At 38.5% G+C, this 22,475-nt stretch overlaps 3 non-coding genes across 3 annotated transcripts; all 3 read left to right on the forward strand.

Moving 5' to 3' along the window:
• The first annotated feature begins 2,684 nt into the window (after positions 1-2,684).
• On the forward strand, positions 2,685-2,766 carry trnal-uag (transfer RNA leucine (anticodon UAG)). Its single transcript has one exon. It is a non-coding gene; the product is annotated as a tRNA-Leu (tRNA).
• Positions 2,767-7,766: 5,000 nt separating this feature from the next.
• On the forward strand, positions 7,767-7,838 carry trnat-cgu (transfer RNA threonine (anticodon CGU)). The gene has a single exon. It is a non-coding gene; the product is annotated as a tRNA-Thr (tRNA).
• Positions 7,839-10,252: 2,414 nt separating this feature from the next.
• On the forward strand, positions 10,253-10,341 carry trnay-gua (transfer RNA tyrosine (anticodon GUA)). Its single transcript is given in 2 exon segments — positions 10,253-10,289; positions 10,306-10,341. It is a non-coding gene; the product is annotated as a tRNA-Tyr (tRNA).
• Positions 10,342-22,475: the final 12,134 nt, after the last annotated feature.

The raw sequence follows: 22,475 nt of genomic DNA on the forward strand, positions 1-22,475 counted from the left end.
ACAGATCACTTGGGCGCTTTTAACCTTCTCGCAGCTACGGGCGAGACTGACGCTCACGATATGAAGGCACCCGCTGGAACACATTCTCTAACTTTCACAATCGCGACAGACTTCGCTTTTTTTAAAAAAAAAAGTAGATATAGCCCTGAAAAAAGCATTAGCTTTATCAGTTTTTACATTAATCTATTTTGAATCAAAGTTTGATCTTTTTTTATTTTTTATTGCATTTTACATTATAATAATAATAATCATTATTGCTTACACTTATTTAGCGCTGTTCTGGATACTCCACTCAATGCGCTTCACAGGTAATGGGGACTCCCCTCCACCACCACCATTCTCCTGAATGATCACAGAGAGTCAGGACCTCGGTTTTACGTCTCAGCCGAAGGACGGCACCTGTTTACAGTTTAGTGTCCCCGTCATTGTACTAGGGTATCAGGACCCGGATGGACCGCAGGGTGTGCGCCCGGCGACAGAAACCAGACGTGTGTCGGGCTCGGCTGCGAGCAGGACAATGACGTCACGGGGACAAAGTAGAAGAAAATCAAAACGGTTCTGTAAAAGACCTGTGTCAGCTGTTGGTTTGCAGTCTGGGCTCTAAATCCTCCGATCCGATTTTAAATCTCTCTAATACCTGAGCTGCGGGTTCTTCCAAATATTTATTCGTATACTTATTATGTGTAAGTGTATAGATGAAACCTTTCATATATTGTTCAGTTTAAATCAAAATGCTTTACTAATACAAGAGAGAAGTATAGTATGAAGGATGTGACAAATTTGTGATTTCTTGGAATAAAACGGTTTTTATTTGCATTCGAAATGAAGCGGAATTTTAGCGCGACACACAAACCCTTTGTCTTTTTTAGAGTTTTTAGAGTGAACAGACATAAATGTAGAAAATGTGCTTTTTTTAGCACTACAATAGCAGGGTCAGTGGCGTAATGAATAACGCGTCAGGCCTCGCGTCAGAAAATTATAGGTTGGACTGCCGTCTGGCTTGTTGCGTTTATACCACTTACATTCTTTTATATAAATGAACTCCACCCGAAAGCTATAGAAAACACTTTGGGTAAGTTGTCTGCAGCCTCGTGCGAATTTCGACAACTTACCCAAAACACTGTACTGTCTGGAGATCAGCTCCAGCTCTGAACTCAATTGCAATGAAAAACCATGCGTAACAAAACTGGAGAACAGCTGAACTTGTGCTCAGTTCGGTGATGAGGGTTCAGAACTGTCGTTGTTGTAATTAGCACGAACTGCACAGGCTCTGAATCAGACCATGTCAATTAGTCTGATCAGTGTAGGACACGTTAATGTAGAATTATTAATAGGTTTGTTAGTTAGTTCAGGTTTACCCACCTGAACTAATGTAGAATTATTACTTGGTCTGTCTCTTGTTTGTATATAAATGAATGTCTCTGACAACTTAATGTTAGTTTTACGATGTAGGTCAGGCGTTGACATATGCACGAGTATACGAAATGTCTTACTCATGTTCTATAGGAGATTGGCGATTCCTCCTGTTTCTCGTACAACAATATCAGAACAGAAGCCCGTGTCACCCAGCTGTGATTCAAGATCGACTCGCATCTTTATCCCTTTTTTGTTCATGATCATTATTTTCTTTAGTTATGATCAATATTTAACTTTTTCGAAATGAAATGACAATAATCAAACATGCAGGCAGATTTTTTAAAAGTATTCGGAATTGACAGGGTGCCCCTTTGGAACAGTCGTCAGAAAATGTGAGAAAATGAAAGTTATGTAAGCTCTCACACAAAGCATTGAAGATTGGAATCTGAGTGTAAAAAAGCTACCCGTCTCCCAATGATAGGCAGGGATACACACCATGACTCGAATAGACTCAGCGAACTTTAACACCTATGATATTACGAGTGCTTTGCACGTGTCGAACTTCTAGAAGGAACTACTACAACAGTTGTGGACATAATTCAATACCACCGGCAAAGTCCAATGCCGGCAACTTTTGAGAAAATAATGTTCACTCATGGAATTTGGTCTTTGAATGGCTGGCGGGAAAATTCATTTATACTCCTGTTGCACCTTCAGCTGAAACATGTTAAAACAACAACGCAGATTTGTTGGAGAACCTGACAAGAATTATTGGGTTAACACTGTATGTTATTTGGTATCTTTACTTTATTTTATTTATATACTTTTAATATAAATGTAAACATGCATGCTGTATAATCTATTGTAATTTTAAAATATGTTAGCTGAGGATGCGAGGGGGGCTATTATACCTTGTGAAACACGCAAGGAACTGTAAAAAAGGCTGGTATTTGAATAAAATTGGCGATCACAAGAAAACCACAATTTATGTAGTATTATCATCAATATCCTTCAAAATCGACGTTCAAATGAAGGATTTGAAGAAACTATGAAAAAAGCAACAGTAATAGCAGAGGATTTTGATTTTTTCTCTTCAAGTCAGTAGATCGCCGTAGAGTTGCGCCCCTACAAACAGCACAAAGGATGAATCCCACCTCCTTTGTTATTGCTACGTTTGTGCCGGTGAAAGTAGCGTTTGTGGTATTGAAAGCATCTCGGAAGATGAAGGTGCAGTCACTTCCACATGTCATGATATCATTAGATCCGACGACAGGAGCTGAAGCCCCCCAGTCCAAACCAGCAATGTGAGGAAGATGGGCATGGCGGAAGGTAGCGTGGCCGAGCTGTCTAAGGTGCTGGATTTAGGCTCCAGTCTCTCTGGGAGCGTGGGTTTGAATCCCACCGCTGCCAAATGTTAGTGTTTTAAGACATGCAATACGATCAGTAAAAGCTCTTTTTGTTAGTCTGTTGAGAGGCTGCGTGAGGTGTTTAGAAATAGACTTTCTAAAAGACAGGCCGTCAGCTTAACATCAAGGCTAAAAAATATTTTGTTTTCTCAACAGAAATTCTCTTTGGCACTTTTAGCTTTATGTAGGGAACAACATCTGCCGAGATCACTTTTAATATTGGCTGTGTTAGCGAGCTGCTTTTCCCTTTGAAACTTTTACTTCTTCATGCTGAATCATTGGCAGGGGTAAAGCTTATTAAATCTTTTCGCATAGCGCTCCATCAGAAATACTTTCTCCTTGGTCAAAACGGGCACAGAAAGTTTTATAAGGGCAGCCTGTTTTGCACCGTCTAAATAACCGACAGTATGCAAATAAACTTTTTAATAACAGTATTTACAATATAACCCATGTTCAAAAATGCTTTTAGCTTCTTTTAGTCTAAGAAACAGGGGTGTTTTAGCGGATTGTGGTCTTCAATTAGTAAATGCTGAAGTGTTTCCCCGGTCGTGAGCAGATCTGGCTCCATTTAAACAGAATCCTGCTCAGCTCCTGCTTTCACTGCAACTTTTGAATTGAGTCCAAAGCGATAAGCAAGCTGAATTATCAAAGCTCATTAGGTACTAGAGATCACGGTATGTTATCAGGTAAATGCAGTCCCATGTATCCTCCGTAATTTCGAGTAAATACCAAAACACACCATCCGCGACCCACAGCGGGAATAAGCAGGACTTGGTTGTTCAGAGCGTGAGGCAACTATCGCCAGGAGGGGGGTTTAATCCTCGCTCTCGCTACTATTTGAAATGCCAAAGACGCGTAATAGAGATTTTTGCAGATGTTTTTTTATGCTCCACTATACATTACAATAATGAAAACAAATCAATTAGAAATATGCAATACAACGTCGGTTCCCGAAAATAAAATCTGTTTTACACAGACATCATTGCTTTTGAGGTAATCCAGATTGTGAAGACAACTGCGCTCTAGCTCTGGAAAATATTACTCAAAGGTTGGAAAGTACAACACGTTTGTACGTTTGACGTTTACAACAGGTAACATGGCACTTCTCCAGCAAAGCAACTCAGGTTAGTGAACTACTGGTGTATTCAATACACCTCCATTCATCCATCACTTGTCAGGATGGTTGAGTGTTCTAAAGCATCATTCAAAGCGCTTTTCAGGTAATGGGGACTCCCCTCCACCACCACCAAAGCACCATGATCAAATAGTTGTGTTTTTCTAGCTCTCACGGGTATTCTTGTCTCCAGATCGAGGTTTTGGTTCAAATCCCACTCCTACCAGCTACTCTTTTTCCCTGTTACATTTTTCCCATCTTGATGTGCTCGCTGACAATGACAGGAGAAGGAAAACGGAGAAACTGCTTAGCAGACACATGATGGGCAGGAAGATTCATGAACTATTAGATGTGATTAGCAGAAAGTCAACTATAAATAGACTTCGTGCATTAAGAACTCCCAGTGGGCATTGATTCGTCGAATATACGTATATTTACGGCGAAATTACGGCTATACGTATATATACGTCCCCTCGACGTATAATCAACGTCGAATTGCAACCGTAAAATCGACGACATGAATAAACGCATATATAACGTCGAAAACACATCTAACACAGTGCCTGAGGCTTTTTACTGTACAGTATGTATCGTGTGTGCCGCAACTAGGAGTATACGGCACTGTGCACAGTGCACGAAGTAAATTATTTTCGCAGTAATTAATTTACACGTGTATAATAAATATAGTAAATATAATAAATTAATTACTGCGAAAATAATTTACTTCGTGCACTGTGCACAGTGCCGTATACTCCTAGTTGCGGCACACACGATACATACTGTACAGTAAAAAGCCTCAGGCACTGTGTTAGATGTGTTTTCGACGTTATATATGCGTTTATTCATGTCGTCGATTTTACGGTTGCAATTCGACGTTGATTATACGTCGAGGGGACGTATATATACGTATATTCGACGAATCAATGCCCACAGCTTGGCATACATGGGTTTTGCGGAGGGGGTCTTGCCACCTGCCTGAAAAAAAACAGTAAAATGTTTGAGTGCCTATAGAGTTTCTATTTTTATTTTCTTGGGAAAAGTTGATACCATTTCCTGGACACCCCGTCCCCCGATCAGTGCGCGGTGCCCGGGGGAAAATCTGTAGGGGGGCGTCTGAAATTCTGAGGGGGGGTGATATTTCGGTTGAAACGGAGCTGTACGGTGCAGCTACCCAAATGAAATCTCGCAGCTATGCCATTGGTTAGTGCTTCATGATAGAAGACGACTAGCAATCTCGTATTTGCGATGAAGTTCAGTTTCACATTTTTCGTCACTCTCACGGTTTGTATTGCCTGGAGCGAAAAGTACCATAAGCGTTCATTTTTGCAGCTACATGGACGTTCTGAATCGTTAAGAAAAAAATGTTGTAAAACCAACAGAAAGCACAGACTGCTATAACTAGTCCTAGTTATATAACGATTTTAAGTATAATGATAAACTACTGCAAGGAATCGGTCCAACTGAGCAAACAGGATCGTAATGTTGACACTCAATAACGACACTGATATGTGCAGTTCCTGGACGGATAGCCCTCCTGCCCATCAAACAGTCCGAGTGACTGTTAGTGTCATTTAGTGTTGTCTGACCATTGACAAAGTACAACTATTTTTTTAGGGCACAAGTTAAGTTAAGTAAATCCTTTTGCCCAAAACTGAAGGGACGACACTCCTCCCCCCGTGACGCCAGGCCTGTTCCCAATCCTTTTCCATAATGTCATTATACTGTATATAATAACAGTGACCGATCCTTACTAACTGTATGCGTTAAAATTGCACATCAGCACATAGCAGGGGGCACATAGCCGCGATGTATTATCAATGTTAAATTTCAACCACAATATCGACAACATTAATAAACGCATACGTTGAGAAAATATCTAACCCAGCATATTTTCCGGTTATATACCACAATGCATTGCTAGTATTCGTTGGTCGCCATTTTGGACACGTTTTTCAGACGTAGAAGTATATCCGCAAATATCTCAGCAATCCTCTTTTGACGAGTAAGTATAAATAATAATAATAATAATACTATCTGAATACATACAGATCTTACGTAATATTATTTTGATTAAAATAGTATGTTAATAAGCAAAAAATGGCACATAAAAATAGTGTGAAGGGGAAGATTACACAAAATCGTTTTGCCGTTTCTCTAATTTTATCCGTTTATTTCAGCTTTGAGCTTAGTAAACCTTAATGGTTCATTTTTTAGATTATACTCAAGAAGATATTAACCATCATTTATTTGAGTAGTAATATTATATAATTTTCTCCTAGCTGCAGTGCTGGAGTCCCACCCTACATCGAAAGAAAAAGATATAAAGGAGCACGCAATGCGTTACTTGAAGAATACATATGCAAGGCAGGGGGCCAGGAGATCTGGACACTGAAAATAATAGGTTTCTGGTCCTGTTAGGACAATTAGACAGGGTTTGCAAATGGTGGACAAAAATCGTCTTAACTTCCATTGTAATATTTGTTTTTTTTGGAAATATATAAGTTGTACATTTTAAAATTTATATTTGAATCAAAATGTGGTTTTGAGTTAGTGTGTTAATGTAATTAGTTTGTGTTTGTCATTACTATACTGTATATTGATGTTACCAGAATTTGTAGTTGAAGTTTAAGACTAGTTGTGTTTTTTTTTATGATTATTGCCCATATGTTGATTGTTGATTGATTGCATACAATGTATAATTTAATTTTTCAGGTGTGAATGTGTATTTTCAGAATAAATTTCTAAACCAAATCATTGGCTTGGTTTACTTGTTTCTACACCTATAAAACCTATCTTTGATGTATAATAGACCTCTACCCATATACATATAATAGACCTCTAAAGTTATCCGTATAATAGACCTCTAAAGTTATCCGTATTATAGACGTCTAACCATATACGTATAATAGACGTCTAAAGTTATCCGTATAATAGACGTCTAAAGTTATCCGTATAATAGACCTCTAACCATATACGTATAATAGACCTCTAAAGTTATCCGTATAATAGACCTCTAACCATATACGTATAATAGTCCTCTAAAGTTATCCGGAACTCCAACCATATATGTATAATAGTCCTCTAAATTTATCCGTATAATAGAACTCCAACCATTTATGTATAATGAACGTCTAAACATAGACGTATAACTTTAGACGTATATTAGAATTTCATTCTAGACGAATTTTAGACCACATTTAGACGTCTAAGGTATGCGTTTAATAGACGTATATTATACGTCTTTTGCCCACTGGGCTGTTTGCGTTGCCTGTAATCTAGGTAAGATTTACGGTAAGGTATGCATTCAAATATGAAAGACTATAATAATGTAAAACCAGGAGAAGACTTATTAAAACATACTGTTTTCCTTGCGGTTTCTAATGTATTTTATTAAATGGGGGCTTTGTGAAATCAACTTTTAGCCTCTTGGAATGCAGTCACTCTCCCCGGTCTAAATACCATTATGTAAAATTAGGAAGCAGCAGTATTTTGATAAAGTGCGATCTTCCTTTATCACAGTAACACAACAGTAAACAGTAAACGCTCAGGTGTTTATAATTACTCGGGAGCAGATCACCCTCAATTTATAAAAAAACCTTTGCTCGTCCCTTGCTTTCACAGCGATATCTGAATCGAGCCCCATAGCGTTAAGAAAGCTAAATTACACAAAGCTCATATGACATTGGGAGTCACTGTACCCTATCACGTCCTGCTTGCACTGTCCTACTAAAAGATTAGAGGGATCAGAAAGGACACAAACAACCCATGAATCAACGATTTTGAACTTAAGGGTCGCAAGCTCTACCGACTGCGCCTCTTGTTCCTCTATTACAACAGTAAAATTACTAGGGTTGATTCAACATATAGTAAGCTGACCCCCTCCCAGCGACGGCATGGTGGCCAAGTGGTAAGACGTCGGTCTCGTAAACCGAAGATCGCGGGTCCGAACCCCGTCCGTGCCTCTTTCATTCACCGCCACGTTCCTTTATCTAAGTCTACAAGTAACATGGAAACGTCTCTTCTTGTTACTCTTTCTGTGGAAGCGCAGTTTCCTGTTAAAGCCAGAACGTATTGCGGAAGTCTAATATATGAAATTTGTTAAGAACTTGATTGTCTTTTCACAGAGAAAAACGAGAAAACCTTTTTTTCAGAAGTGGGATTCGAACAAAAAACCCAAGGGGAAACTGTGACCTGAACGCTACGCCTTAGACCCCCAGCCAACTCGCCTGTGGCTTTTATATTGAATTATATGTAATTTATTTATTTATTTCTACTCGTTGATAAGAAAAAAAGTGAAATCGTGTAATTAGGGAAATCTCTTTTTTTTTTCATGTGGAAAACTAGCACAAGCAAATGTAAAGTTCAGAGCAGCGCTCAATAGAAACGATCAGAAACCGAAAGCGCGAATTATGCGGATCAGTACATTCCCATACCAGTTGTTCTGCAGAAGAAATAAGAAGAGCCGAACTCAAAGACGTTGTATTGCATATTTCTAATTGGTTTATTTTCCTGATTGCAATGTATTGTGAAGCATAAAAGCCAGCTGCATCAATCTCTATTACGCGTCATTTCTAAAGGCGTTTCAAATAGCAGCCAGTGCAGTATGAACGCTTTTGGAGCATGTATTACATTGTAAATAGTCTTATTTAAATAAGTTTAAATTCGCACACTGTTATTTAGACAGCACAAACCTGTCTGACCTCATACAACTTTCTGTGCCCGCTGAGTAGATCTTAAAGCAGCTGCAGCCAAAGTAGCCGTAATGGCAACACAGTGCTTTGAGTTCGGCTTTTCTTATTTCTTCTGCAGAACCACCGGCATCGGAATATACTGATCCGCATAAGAAGCGCTTTCGGCTTTGATGGTTTTTATTGAGCGCTGCTCTTAACTTTACATTTGCTCAGGCTAGTTTTCCCCATGAAAAAAATACATTTCCCAAATTACACGATTTCACTTTTTTTCCTATCAACAAGTAGAAATAAATAAAACATATAATGCAATATAAGAGCCACAGACAGGATGCCTGGTGGTCTAAGGGGTTGCATTGAGGTCGCAGTTTCCCCTGGAGACGTTTGTTCAAATCTTACTTCCGACAAAGAGCCTCTCTCGTTAGAGTAGAAACGACAGAATTTCTAAGTAGAAAACATTTCCACAACATCTCGCATTTCACGTGTTTAATGTTATTTGTCTTAGTGGCTGTTTCGGTGAATGATGGCTCTCTTTTCTTGCAGGGTGACGGCAAACTTCTTCAGAGAGGGAGTCTCCCACGCACGGCTTTTCTTTATCAGGACCGAAGGTAACAGAGACAGACTTCACACTCAAATGAATTACTTCTTGAGCATTTATGACCGGTAAAAAGCTGAGAGCAGAAGAAAACATCATTGGAAATGAAGAAATGTCTGCTGACAGTAATCAGAGCTCACGCTCAACTGCGGACAACCGCTCCTTGTTAGTACAGTGTTGAGTACCCCCGCTTGTCGCGCGGAAGACCGGGGTAAGTTTCGGTGACAGGGTGCTGGTTTAATTTTTTAACAACCTAACTTCAGTTAAAAACTGTGTACTATTTACTAAGTTTCAGACTACTTATTGCGGTAGAATATGGAGATCATATCTAGCTCTGAGCTCAACTGCAACAAGAAGTCGTGCTTAACAAAGTCAGAGCCCAGCTGAACGTGTGCTCAGTGTAGTGCCCAGGACTCAGGAGCATTGTTGTGGTTCTAATTAGCACGAACTGCAGGGGCTCTGAATCAGAGCATTTCAATTTATCTGTTCAGTAAATTAAAATGCAAGACACCTTAAAATGGGATTATTACTTTGTCTCTGTCCCGTTTGTATATAATCGAATGTTTAAAAGATACCAGTAAGGACACAACTACTAATGGGATACTTATTGGAAATAATCCCAAAACAAGCACGTCCGGCAGCTGGTAAACCCCTGTAATAATATTTGCAGTGACAAAACACTTTGAAGATTTGCAATCTATTTAAATATGGATTTACTAAATTTCAGTTCTCCGGCATAACTGAACTCTCACTGTCGCATACTAAAGGCTTTATATGCATTAGCTGTGATAATGCTTCTAATAAACACAGAATGAAACTTAGTTTTGTTCCTCATGGTGATCCTCTTGTAGATCCAAATGAAATGTTTAATATGATCCCCCAAGAAAAAAAAGGAGTCCATTTCTGAATAATTGATACCCCATCAAACATTTTTTAATATCCCTGCAAGTTTATACAGAGAATGCTGGTTCGCGGCTTAAATTCAAGTAAATAAAAAGGAAACAAGCTGGAAACGATGTCAATCTGGGATTTAAATCACCTGGAACATTTCACTACGTTGGGCAGTATGGGCCAAAGAGCAACTACCAACATCCCTTTGATAGCTCAGTTGGTAGAGTGGAGGACTGTAGTGGGTAATAGCTGGGAATCCTTAGGTGGCTGGTTCAATTCCGGCTCAAAGGAAGGCACCTTTTGTGTACTTTGTTTAATCAAAGAGTTAAAATAGTGAATCTGTTTCATTCATACGTTGATCAAAAGCTCAATAAACGACGAAGCAGAGACTCCTGTTCTGAATTCACCTCACGTCTGATTGTCTTGTTTTGGCCAAGATCTGATCTTTGAATTAAGGGACTACACTGTCTGCTTTTTAATTCAAAAATACATACAAATGTCAAGTTTTTTGTAGATATAAAGGTGTTCTCTGTCTTCAAAGGATAGCTACTTAATTGGCTTTATGATTTGGTATTGATTTTGTATCGTTATATTATTAAGTTTGTGCTTTCTGTGTTTTTATTGTATTGTGACTTATTTTTTAAACAAATGCTTACAAAGGCAGACACAGCACACATCTGTTTATGCCAGCAGTGAATTGCACATTTTTATTAAGTACAAGCTACTGTGCACTTCTGGGAGTATAACAGGTTCGATATAAAGTGGCAAAAATATAAAAGGGGAAAATACCCCAGACTGCGTGTAAAGCCCTTGTTGTGGCTGTTGTTTTATTATTAGATAAAAATGACGTATTGTGCACGAAATGTTGCAGAAACACAATCTGATATTTTAATAACTATTATTTTAATAATTTGATAATTTGAGCATCCTGACTGGTTGCATCACTGCCTGGTATGGGAACTACTCCACCCAGGATTGCAAGGTATTGCAGAGGGTGGTGAAGTCAGCACAGCTTATCACCAGCTGTGAGCTACCAAGCATCCAGGAGATCTACTCAGCTAGATGTCTGAAGAAGGCCAGGTCCATTCTCAAGGACCCCAGTCATCCCAGTCACAAACTGTTTTCCCTCCTACCGTCCGGTTAACTGTACCAAAGCATTCGGTCCAAGTCCAACAGACTACGGAACAGCTTCTACCTCCAGGCAATAAGACTGCTAAATAGCCAACCTGTAGCTCCTTTGCAAATCACCTGTAATGGCTACGTGGATACACAATTCTCACTATATTCAGCATAACTGTATATATTGCACACACCATGGACACATAACAGCTCTACTCATATTGAGTTTTATTCAATTTCAAAAATGTAACCTCAATTATGTGATTTTTGTGTTCTTGGGAATTTTTGTGATTTTTGTGATTCTTGTAAAAGACATTTCATTGACAGCAACTACTGCTGAACGCCGTATTGTTGTGCATTTGATACACTTTGATTTGATTTGATTACCCTTTTGCCCCTCGACCTTGCACCTCGCTTTCTGTTTTGGATTGTACGCCGATCTCCGTATCTCCTGGTTTACGAACTACCTTTCGCCTTTTGACCACGATCTCGCCTGACGTTTCGGATTATACGCCTGTTTCAGATATCTACCTGCTCCAGCATCTGCATAGGATCCGCATACCTTTTTCATTGGAGCTTCCTTTAAAAATCTTGTGGCTTCTTCCAAATAACGCAACAGTTTTTCTGTGCCTATTTGCTGTTTTGATTTGTGGAAAAGGTTGTCAATCAGTGAATGTTTGACCACTAGAAATTTAGAGTGGGTCTATAAAGCTGCTCAATAAATTGGGGCGGTCTGAAACCAAACCAAAAGGAGCGCATCTTCCCAGACGCACTTCCTCAGAGTGCACCTAATAACCCTTTTGCGTAAACGGAAGGGTTTATCCCCAAAAATTAAATGGCAAGCAGAGCGCCGAAAAAGCAAAAAAGATGACGGCTTCTCAGGTACTTGAAGAAATATATTCGGGCGATTCATGGGAAGAGTAAGATGTGCATCTTCTTTTTCTGAAGACGCCTTTGACGAAGGACTGGACCCACTGCTGGATTGTGAGTATTTTTGTTTTGTTTATACAATCCAGACCTTTGCTATTATTAGTTATAAACCCCAATAACACCATTAGATCGAACGTTATCTGTATATATGGGAATGAGAAATGCTTATTGGTTATATGTTGTGAATATGAGTGGTCTTTTTGAGTCTTATTAGAAACAATGAAATATTAGATTTGCAAATATTGTTTTCTGCAAAGAAAGTCTTTGCATTTTTTTTTACTGCAAATATTGAAAGGTAATCCTTCTGAGTCTCATAGACAATACAGACAAAACAAACGTTTGGCTATTCTAGTTTTGAGTACAAAGCTGTTATGTTTCCTTTTTGGCTGTTTACAAACCTCTGAAACTGCTGCTTTTTGCGTCTTACAGTCTTCATAAAGTTCTTGGACATGATTTTAAAACACTATTGTCTGTGTTTTTATATTTCTATTCATATTTATTTGTTTTTTTTAGACGATCAGAGGGGGTCCTTGGTCACCTGGCACTAAAGTGTGAATAAACACTCTTCTGCAATTATAGCCAGGCAAAGTTTGCTCATTCTCCAAAGCATTGGTCCGCAGCTCAATCATTACACATGTGGAGTGCTATCCTCTTGCTCTAACTTTGTCACCTAGCAACAAAGGCTGTAGGTCAGTAATAAAATCATGAAACTCATTCCTAGTTTCAGTATTTATTTCTAACTTCCTTTTGTTTTTCAGTGAGGATATCAAAGAACCCTCCACCCCCTCAAGTGCTGAGATTCCTCAGCCAAAGAGAGGGTGGAAGATTCCCACTCCACCCCAGACCACAAGACCTGCTCAGGGCAGGAAGAGAAGAAGCCCCTCCCCCAACAGAAGAGCCAGAGGACAGGTGGAAGACTGAAGCAGAGCAGGATGTGACATTGGAAAAGTTTAGGTTCAGGTTCCAAAACATACTCCCTGTTAGATTTGTTCCAGCTGTTTTTTTTAGCGTGGAAGTTATGTGCACACTGTGCAATAACATGAACAAAAATGCAGACAAGCAAAAGGCTCAGGGTTCAAAGTCAGAGTGACAGCCAGTGTCCATAGTGGACCTGTATAATTATAGGAATTTTAATTTTTATGGGGCTCCTTACATCTCATAATATGAGACCCTACTGGAGTCCTAGGGAGCCCTATGATGTTCCTTTCTGCTGATCGATTATGACCGGATCAAAATTTGAGGCAATATCCTGGACGCTTCACCTTCCTGATCCAGAGGAGGACAGGGAAAGTGATCTAAAAAGCAGGACCTCAGAATATGACCCCCTTTGCTGCCTTAGATGCCTGTTAGACTCCATCCTAACAGCATGTAAATCATTTTATCAGCCCTGATAGAATCTGTCTGTCGATGAAAGGATGGTGGCCTCAAAGACAAGAATAGACTTTAGGCAGTACATGAAGGGGAAGCCTACTAAGTGGGGCTTCAAGCCATGCGTGTTTGCTGATGCCTCCACATGTTACACCTGTGATTTCTCAATCTACACAGGAAAATCACCATTTGCCACCGGAAAAGAGCTGAGCTATGAATTAGTTCTGAACCTCTTGAAAGTTTCATACCTGGGTACAGGTTATAATGTTTACATTGACAATTTCTACACCAGCTCAGACCTTTTCTGGGACCTCTTCAAAATGAAATTTGGTGCCTGTGGCATGATAAGAGAGAACCATGTGGGTTTCCCCCACACAAAACAAAACATCCTAAAAAGGCTGAAAGGGGCACCTTGCGCTGGATAAGGGCTGTGTAACGATCAGTTCTTTCCGGACCCTATGCGGACGACACAATCCGAAGAAGTGGGGAAACACTGGGGAAACGTCATGCAGGAATACGGGGCTGAAGACAGGGGGGCGTGTCCAAGGTGCGCTGGTGCACGGGGGAGGTGTGGCCGAGGCAAACAATCCAAAAGAGTAATCATAAGAGGGTATCCAAAAACACAAGAGAAAGTCCAAAGCCAGGAGATCCATCAAAACACGGAATTAAAAACCATGAACCGGGTCGGAAACGGCGGACTAGGAACAGGAACAGAGGTTAAAACCTTAACGGGACCAGGCGCTTCCAGGTCCCGGACTCGCAGGGCACGGAAACCAGATGCAGAGCCCGGATGAGCGTCAGCGCCTGGCTTTTAAGGTGGGCTGGGAATAGGGAGCAGGTGCACAGAATAAAGTCTAAAGTGAAAGGGCTGGAGCGCCCTTAAGGAGGGGGAGCTATAATCGTGACAAGCTGGAGAACTACTGTTCACCAAGTGGATGGACACACATGGGTGACCATGTGTAGTACCATCCACAAGGCATACAGTGAAGACACAGTCCATCACAAGGTGAACAAACTCGATGGATCTTGGCAGGTTCAGGATGGTGTTGGGGATAGGGACGGCAAGGACTACAATCAGCACATGGGGGTGGATTTGTTGGATGCTCTTATAAAGGATTACAATTTGGCCCACAAAACTAGAACATGGTACAAAAAACTGTTCTTTCATTTCATTGATATTGTGGTGGTGAAAGATTCAATGTGAGGGGTAACAGGTAGTGGTTAAAGCCCAGTTTAAGGTGTGTTGGGGGTGAAAGCAGTGGATTGGGTCTGACTGAGCTCATTACTGTCCTCACTGATGCAAACTCTATATGGGTTTGGGTACACGGGGTTGCCTTGGAATCTACATTCCAAGCTGAGGAAAAGACCCCTTTGTCAGGTATCACGAATACATCACCCACTGCATTTTAAAATAATTTGAACAGGAGCAATAGGGTACCGCTGGAGTTTATAGACTGACATACAGATGCAGCCATTCAAAATGCGCGGGCGATACCGCATTATTTTCCGGTATGCTGTACGCAGTCTACCGCAAGTTACCGGTAAATACCGCAAGTTACCGGTAAATACCGCTAGCAAAATAATAGTATCCGGAATTTCCGCAAGGTGGAGCTAATAAAGCTCAACCTCTCATGTTTGAGCTGTAGCCATCAAAGTCTTTAACGAAGATATTACTAATAGTATTAATAATAAATGACCTTGGACAAGCTGTAAACTCAAAGTATTGCCCTGGTCCACATTCTTTTTTTCATTGACCGTCTTTGTAAAAGTAACACCACAGCATTTCGCAATCACGCATTTTTTTCCAATCATGCAAAGTACAGTAATTTTTGAGAATCGATTCACCATGCCTTACACATGCTCATAAAAGGGATTGATTTAGGAACATAAACATATTACCGTATGCAAACTGTACTGTATACCGTATGTATATGTATATTAAATGTCTTAACTGTGCCCGTTTAAGTATTGAATATTTATATGGAATTTTACCACTGAAGGGAAATCTAAGTGCCTGAGCATAAAAAGAATAGGAGCATACTGCAACGCGTGTGAAGGCCATAAACGATATTAATTTTGGAACATAAACATACAGTATATGGCTGGTCTCGGTACTTTAAAGAAAAAATACACACCAGTATTCCATTTCTCCCTAAACATTTTATATATATAATATATAATATTGAATATAATATTGAATCGCATATATATTTTATGAAAGCAAGATTGCTCAGCTGGACAAAAGTACACAACCTACCTTTATCAGAAATATTTATGCATCAAAGCCTTTACCGAAGATATTACTAATAGTATTAATAATGAATGACTTTGGACAAGCTGTATACTCAAAGTATAATTTCTTTAGCACATTTGTACAAGCACTTGGAATCTGTCCAAGCCATACTTTGTCAGGCATTTTGTTTTACTTCAAAGGGCATAAAAACTCTCTTGCTTTTAACAGGGCGTTTCATAATTTCTAACTACGAAAATGATTTAAAATGTGACACTTATCATTCAACTAGAGCTCAAAATATCACAAGGATCCTCAAGAGCACAGCAAAGACTGTATTAAAATATACTTGTATGAGATACATGAGAATCCAGGCTTTTTTTATCAATGCTTTCTTTTCCATATACCAGATTTTATGGAACCACTTCAGAAGGGTGTCAGCCAGTCAGATTCCAGGAATCGGTACTTTAAAGGAAAAATACACACCGGTATTCCATTTCTCCCTAAACATTTCAAGCATCGAAGTATTTAACTAGCATGTGAAATAGCGTGTGAAAAAGTGGTAGTTTTAAGCTTTTCTGCTAATATAATATGGAATCGCGTATCTAAAGAATTTAATAACGATATGATTATATTCGTGTACTGCGACAGGGCTATGTAGGGCTGTTTCGCCTCCCTGTCATGCGAGTTGTCTTGTAGCCTACTGGTCTACGTGCTTGATTAACAACTTGCAGGTTGTGTGTTTGAATCCAGCTAGTGCTGGACTTTTCTTTTAACAAACATTTCTTCGAAAAAATAGAATAGCGATATTATGGACAATCAATTGACTTTTATATTTCAAAATATCGCAACATGATCGATTCTAAGTCATTTTTGATAACAATGAATAGTCACCTTCTTCCCTTCTGACAACGGTCCCTGCTTCTGCTTCCTGCTTCTATTGTGTGTGTGTGTAATAGAGTAAATTTTTATAGAGAAATGGAGGCTGGACAGTATACGATACAATATAAACATTTATATTGATTTAAATCGTGTTTTGATTTAAATCGCAAACGCGTGTTTAATTATATGTGTTTTTTTAATCATAATCAGGCTAATGCAACATAAATTGATACAGTATCTCTGTCTTATTTTTAGTAAATAAAGTGCATTTTTGCACACTATATGTGCAAACGTTTTATGATATGTCGTTGTTGTGAATGTCTGTGGACATGTGCTGGCTGGACAGGAGGCTCCACTGTACACAGAGAGCTTAGAAGACAAAGATCAGACCTGGGCGCCGACAGTCAATCTGGACAAGACCAGTTATGGTTTTCCAGAAAAAAAGCCAGACCCCAGGGAAACAGCTACAAATTCACACTTAACAACACATTAACACCTAACAACGGGAGCAGGGACGAATTAGGCCAGTACCCACTATTGTTAAACATACAGAAAAGGATATTAAAGTATTGAATATTAGTATTGGCTTTAGTATTAGCCATACAGAACATTAAAGTGCCCCTTTTCCATTCAGCGGGTGCCTGAGCCGCTGTGTCCTATCTTCTGACAGTCGCCGTTGTGAACAAACATTTCTTTGAAAAAATGAGACGTTTCCCTTGGTCAGAGATATAAATATATAATATATAAATAAATTAAATTTAACTAACGTGAAATAGCGTGTGAAAAAGTGGTAGTTTAAGCTTTTCTGCTAATATAATATGGAATCACGTATCTAAAGAATTTAATAACGATATGATTATATTTGTGTACTGCGACAGGGCTGTGTAGGGCTGTTTCGCCTCTCACTTCATGCAACTGTACCAGGAAGAGGATTTCTTTCTATTCGAAACGTGTATTTTAAAAGTTTAAGAAGTAAAAACCTTACAGCGTACACAGATTTCTAAACTGATCAGGATCGTTATCTTTGTCTTATGCATAATAATGTTCACCGCTCTGTCCAGCAAATTAATAATAAAATTTATTTTATATAGCGTTTTAAACGAATAAGTAATTAGATTGCTCACAAACCTAATCACTTGCTTTTTCTTTTTATTTAGGCTCAGATTTCAACTATAGATCGTATTATTTATAACCATAATAACAACCAACCAACAAAAACAACCATATAAACATAATACCAACCAAAAACATAGATAACGACCACAATACAAAATCAAATATATCAAACCATTATACTCTCGCAAATTCCTCCAATTATCATAATCCCGCCCCTTATGCAAAACCAAACCCTCCTCCCATCCCAGTTTCTCCTCTTTATCATAAACAAAATCCACTTCAATTTTCAACATAAAGCCTTACTGCTTGCTGGGTTTTTGAGGGGGGGTGTCTTTCGCTGGAAATCCCGCCTGCTTCTACTTTACGAGTACAACCCCCTCTCTGCAGGAGTGCTGGCTGTGACGAATTAAACCGGTTTCACAAGTATTTTTAAAGTAGGAAGTACAGTGTTAACTGGTAGATGGGCACCTCAATTAAGTCGCTTTAACATGCTAATGCGTTGGTGTAACAGTCCGGGAGTGGCAAGCTTCTAATGTCAACTCGACTCGATTGGAAGACAATGAACGTATTTTAACCCTAAATGAATTAATAGCAAACATGGTTTACATAAAATACATTTTTCCAAGAAAGTTTATAATAATGCGATCTATAGTTGAAATCTGAGCCTAAATATAAAAGAAAAGCATTTTCAGAGAGCAATCACGCTGTGTTTATGTAGAAAAAGCGATTAGGTTTATGAGCAATCTAATTACCTATTCGCCTAAAACGCTATATAAAATAAAGTTTATTTAGAGATGAATGATCAGTGTCGCAGTTTAAATAATTTTCGTAGGAGGGCTTGGACAGATTCCAAGTGCATTTTTGCAATTTACGTTGTAATACAGTTTAGAATACAGTTAGTCTAAGCTTTATCAGCTTTATTTATGGGTTGCAATTTAGAAAAAGTCAAAAACCGCACTCAAAATGCAATTTAGAGCTTTCTGGCAAGGGGAGACACCCAAATTATAATGTAACATGCCACTGTTTGTGCATTAACAAAGTTATACTGCAATTTTCCTTAGATACACGATTAAAAAAAATAAATTTTTTGAATCCCCGGCGGAACACACTCCATAAGAATCAGCGCTTTTATACAGTATATCGCCTTTAAACACATATATTTAAACACGCGTTTACAATTTAAATCAAAACGCGATTCAAATCAATATAAATGTTTATTTTGTAACGCATAGGTGACTATTCATTGTTATTAAAAAGACTTAAATTCGATCATGTTGTGATATTTAGAAATATAAATTTGTTTGGTGCGAGTGAGGTTTTATTTAATCTCTGACCAAGGGAAACGTTTCATTTTTTCAAAGAAATGTTTGTTAAAAAATAAAGTGATACACCAATGCATTAGCATGTTAAAGCGACTTAATTGAGGTGCCCATCTACCAGTTAAACATCTACCATGTGTAAACTGTACTAGAGGGCATGCAAGTTACTCTGCCCCTTTCAGCTGCAGGGAGTCCCTCTGCTGCAACACACAGCAGACAGAACGGGAGACTATTGCCTTTCATATCTGACTCCAGTGAAGTAAAAGGGGTGTCTAAAGGGGTGATTTCAGACCACATTCTAGTTACTTTATTTTGTTTACTTTTAACATTTTTGTAATTTACAGTAGATGTCACAATAGAAGCCCGAAGCCTATTATACTCAGTCTAGCCTTGGATCCTCTGAGTCCCATGACTCAGTCTTGTCTGCTTTCCTAGAATAAAACCAGTTAAGTCTTGTGTACTATGCAATTTATATTTTCCGATTCCATGCATTCCCTTAATGTTTAGAGTTTACTATATTCTCCAGACTCAAACACATAAGTACTAATAGCTCTGTCCCTTTAGGAGACTCTTTGCAGTACTGTGTCCCACTACCCCCATGAATTATTTAGGTTGGGTCTAATATTTTCCAGTAATATACAGAATGGGATACAAAATGCTGTCAGGCAGGTAACAGAAAAGAGAAAAATATAAATATTTCCATTTTACAGACATTCACACATTTATAACATTTTGGCTCAATAAAAAGCTAACCCAATAATTAAATGTGATAAAGTATAGTTTGGATGTTTATACATTCATGTTAATCGTATTCTTTATTTATTTCATGTTTCATTTGCTAACTTAGAGCATATTGTGCAATGAAGAATAAAATAGCTGCATGACAAGTGACTTCCTTCTCTCAGTGGAAATTAAAAGGTAGCCTGATAAATTATAATAAGACAGTAAGAAAGGTTCCAATCAGGAGGAGACAATTCTTTCCATTTTTTTGTTTGATTGCTGGTAGCAAACTGATCTGAGGATCTACTCCAGCTCTTTCTCTTTTTATCATACAGTAAATCTTATTTTCTTGCTTTCTGAAACACAATATAACAAAAAAAAACCTCACAAACTCAAAGAAAAAATCCTTGATCCCCCCCCTTCCCTTGGCAGTACTTCCTCCCATGCTTTTAACTAAGGGCATCTAAAATACTGTCAAACAGCTACAATGGTATCTCTGTACAAGGCTTTGACTGTGTCAATCACAGCACCTACCATTCCCTTACCAGCAACAACATGGATTCTAACACTCAGACATTAAAAAAAGTCAGGCCAAGAGAGAAAATACCGAGCTTTACAACATGCGGTACCAGTAACATTTTACCCACAGTAGACTCACCAACCAGATGTGTTTCAGTTTCTGTGATAAGCCTAGATTAATCATATCCTCTCCTCTAGTAGGAGCACCAAGTGTGAACATGTAACGCCCCTATTAAAAATAATGGCAAAACAGAAGTTCACTCTTTCTAGAACATACCTTCCTATGGACACTCCTAAAATGTATAAAATAGTGTCCACAGCATCTCATAATAGAGGCAAATGGGGAACTTCAAACTCATTTCATACAATGCCATCCATGAGGGGTTAAATACACCCTGAGAGAAATTAATTTCTGGATAATTCAACGGCTGTGATTTCTGGAATATGTATTATCCCAAATATTTTCAAAAGAAATTGAATCATTTCAATGAATCTGTGCCATTCAAGTACCTGCTCCAGACAGTAACCACTGCTAAGGGTTTATATGAAGCTTGCATTAAAAGACTTTAAAAAAATGTCATGTTCCCATAAAAAAGTCATGCCTTGGAGTATAGACCCCCAAAGGAATGCCATAGACTCAAACTGCAAAATAAACACATACAGAAAGAAAGTATTTGTATTGTGATTGCAAATCCTGGTATGAGTGATTGGTATGACTTTCCTCATTACAAATCTCTTATTAGAATTTAAATTTCTCTGTAACTCCAGGTCAGAACAGAGAAAATGTAACTGCCTTAAGGAGTTTACGATTATGAAAAATAGAAGGATAAGCATGATACGTATGTTTTCTGTCATTTTCTAAGTCATGTTACTGAGCACCAAATCTTATTGAGAATATGAATCCATTTAAGGTTTATTCCATTAAAGTAAAGGTTTATTCCATGCTGAAAATGTTTGTACCAGACTTTTTTGAGCCCTGTTTAATTGTGTCTGAAGTCTGATGTTGTAAATTTTATTGTTAAAAAGATCCATGAAAATGTCACTACTAAAGTTAGCTGGTACTGTTGGTATTGTAAGTGGCAAGTAGAGCTCATATTTTAGATTTTGTGTAGTTGCTAGCTTTGAACTGTGTGTTGGATGCACATGAATTGAAGGAATGGGCAAACATAGCTGATGCGGATCCACAGAGCCAGCATATTAAGATGTTTATAATTAGAGGCAATTTGTTTAAATAACTAGGTATGGATACTGATGTGCAAGAGAGGTGGAAAGGCTGTTTCCTTAAGCCAGCCCTATAAAATGTTTTATTCTCAGTGAGATGCTGCCATTTCATAGTGGGTTTCTAACACTGTGTATAGTTCCATCCACACAGTGCCTTTACTTCCATCCATTTCTAATCTCTTTATCCAGTACAGAGGATTTGGAGCCTATCCCAGTAAGCGACGGACACAAGGCAGAATACACCCTGGACATAGCGCCAGTCCATCACAGGACAGACAGACACAAACACACACACACCAGGGCCAGTTTAAATCTAACCTCAGAACCTTTCTTTTCAGAAGACTTAGTGTCTGTATCTGCTTCATTTTCTAATTTTGGTAGCACCTCTAACTGCTTGTCTTTCTTATATGCATTTACTTTGTAATCTGTGGTCCTTTTATCTGTTTTTACATCTACTGTATTGCTTTGAGATGCCACCTTTAATGGTGATATATCAAATAAAGTTTTTTATTATTGTTATAGGGAAACATGATCAGATTTAAAAAGATCTAAAGTATACTAGTTTGTCACTCTTCTCATTCCCTTTGCTAAATGACTTTTCATACTAATCTGATCAATCTAACTGCCAGTTTTCTGTGCTTTCTCTATCCTGCTAGATTTGCAATTATTCTGAAAATTTTCATCTTGAAATAACTCATTTCTAAATACCTTTTTCACTGTTAACATCTTGCAGCAACTCTGCGACAAAATATACACTCTGACAGTTCATCCTGCTACCAACATTAAATAAAACAAATCTTAAGATTTCTATATTTATGTCTTTATTTAGTGGTTTCATTAGTGACAAAGGCTAAACTTTCTTGGAAAAATGTCTTTTATGTGTTGCGGAAAAAACTGACTCGCTTTAACAAAATATGTTTACAAATCCTTTCACCTGGCATTTTCGTAGTTAGAAATTATGGAACGCTCTGTTAAAAGCAAGGGAGTTTTTATGTCCGTTG

Source organism: Atractosteus spatula, chromosome 10 (genome assembly GCF_055471065.1).
Source record: "Atractosteus spatula isolate fAtrSpa1 chromosome 10, fAtrSpa1.hap1, whole genome shotgun sequence".
NCBI lineage: Eukaryota > Metazoa > Chordata > Actinopteri > Semionotiformes > Lepisosteidae > Atractosteus > Atractosteus spatula.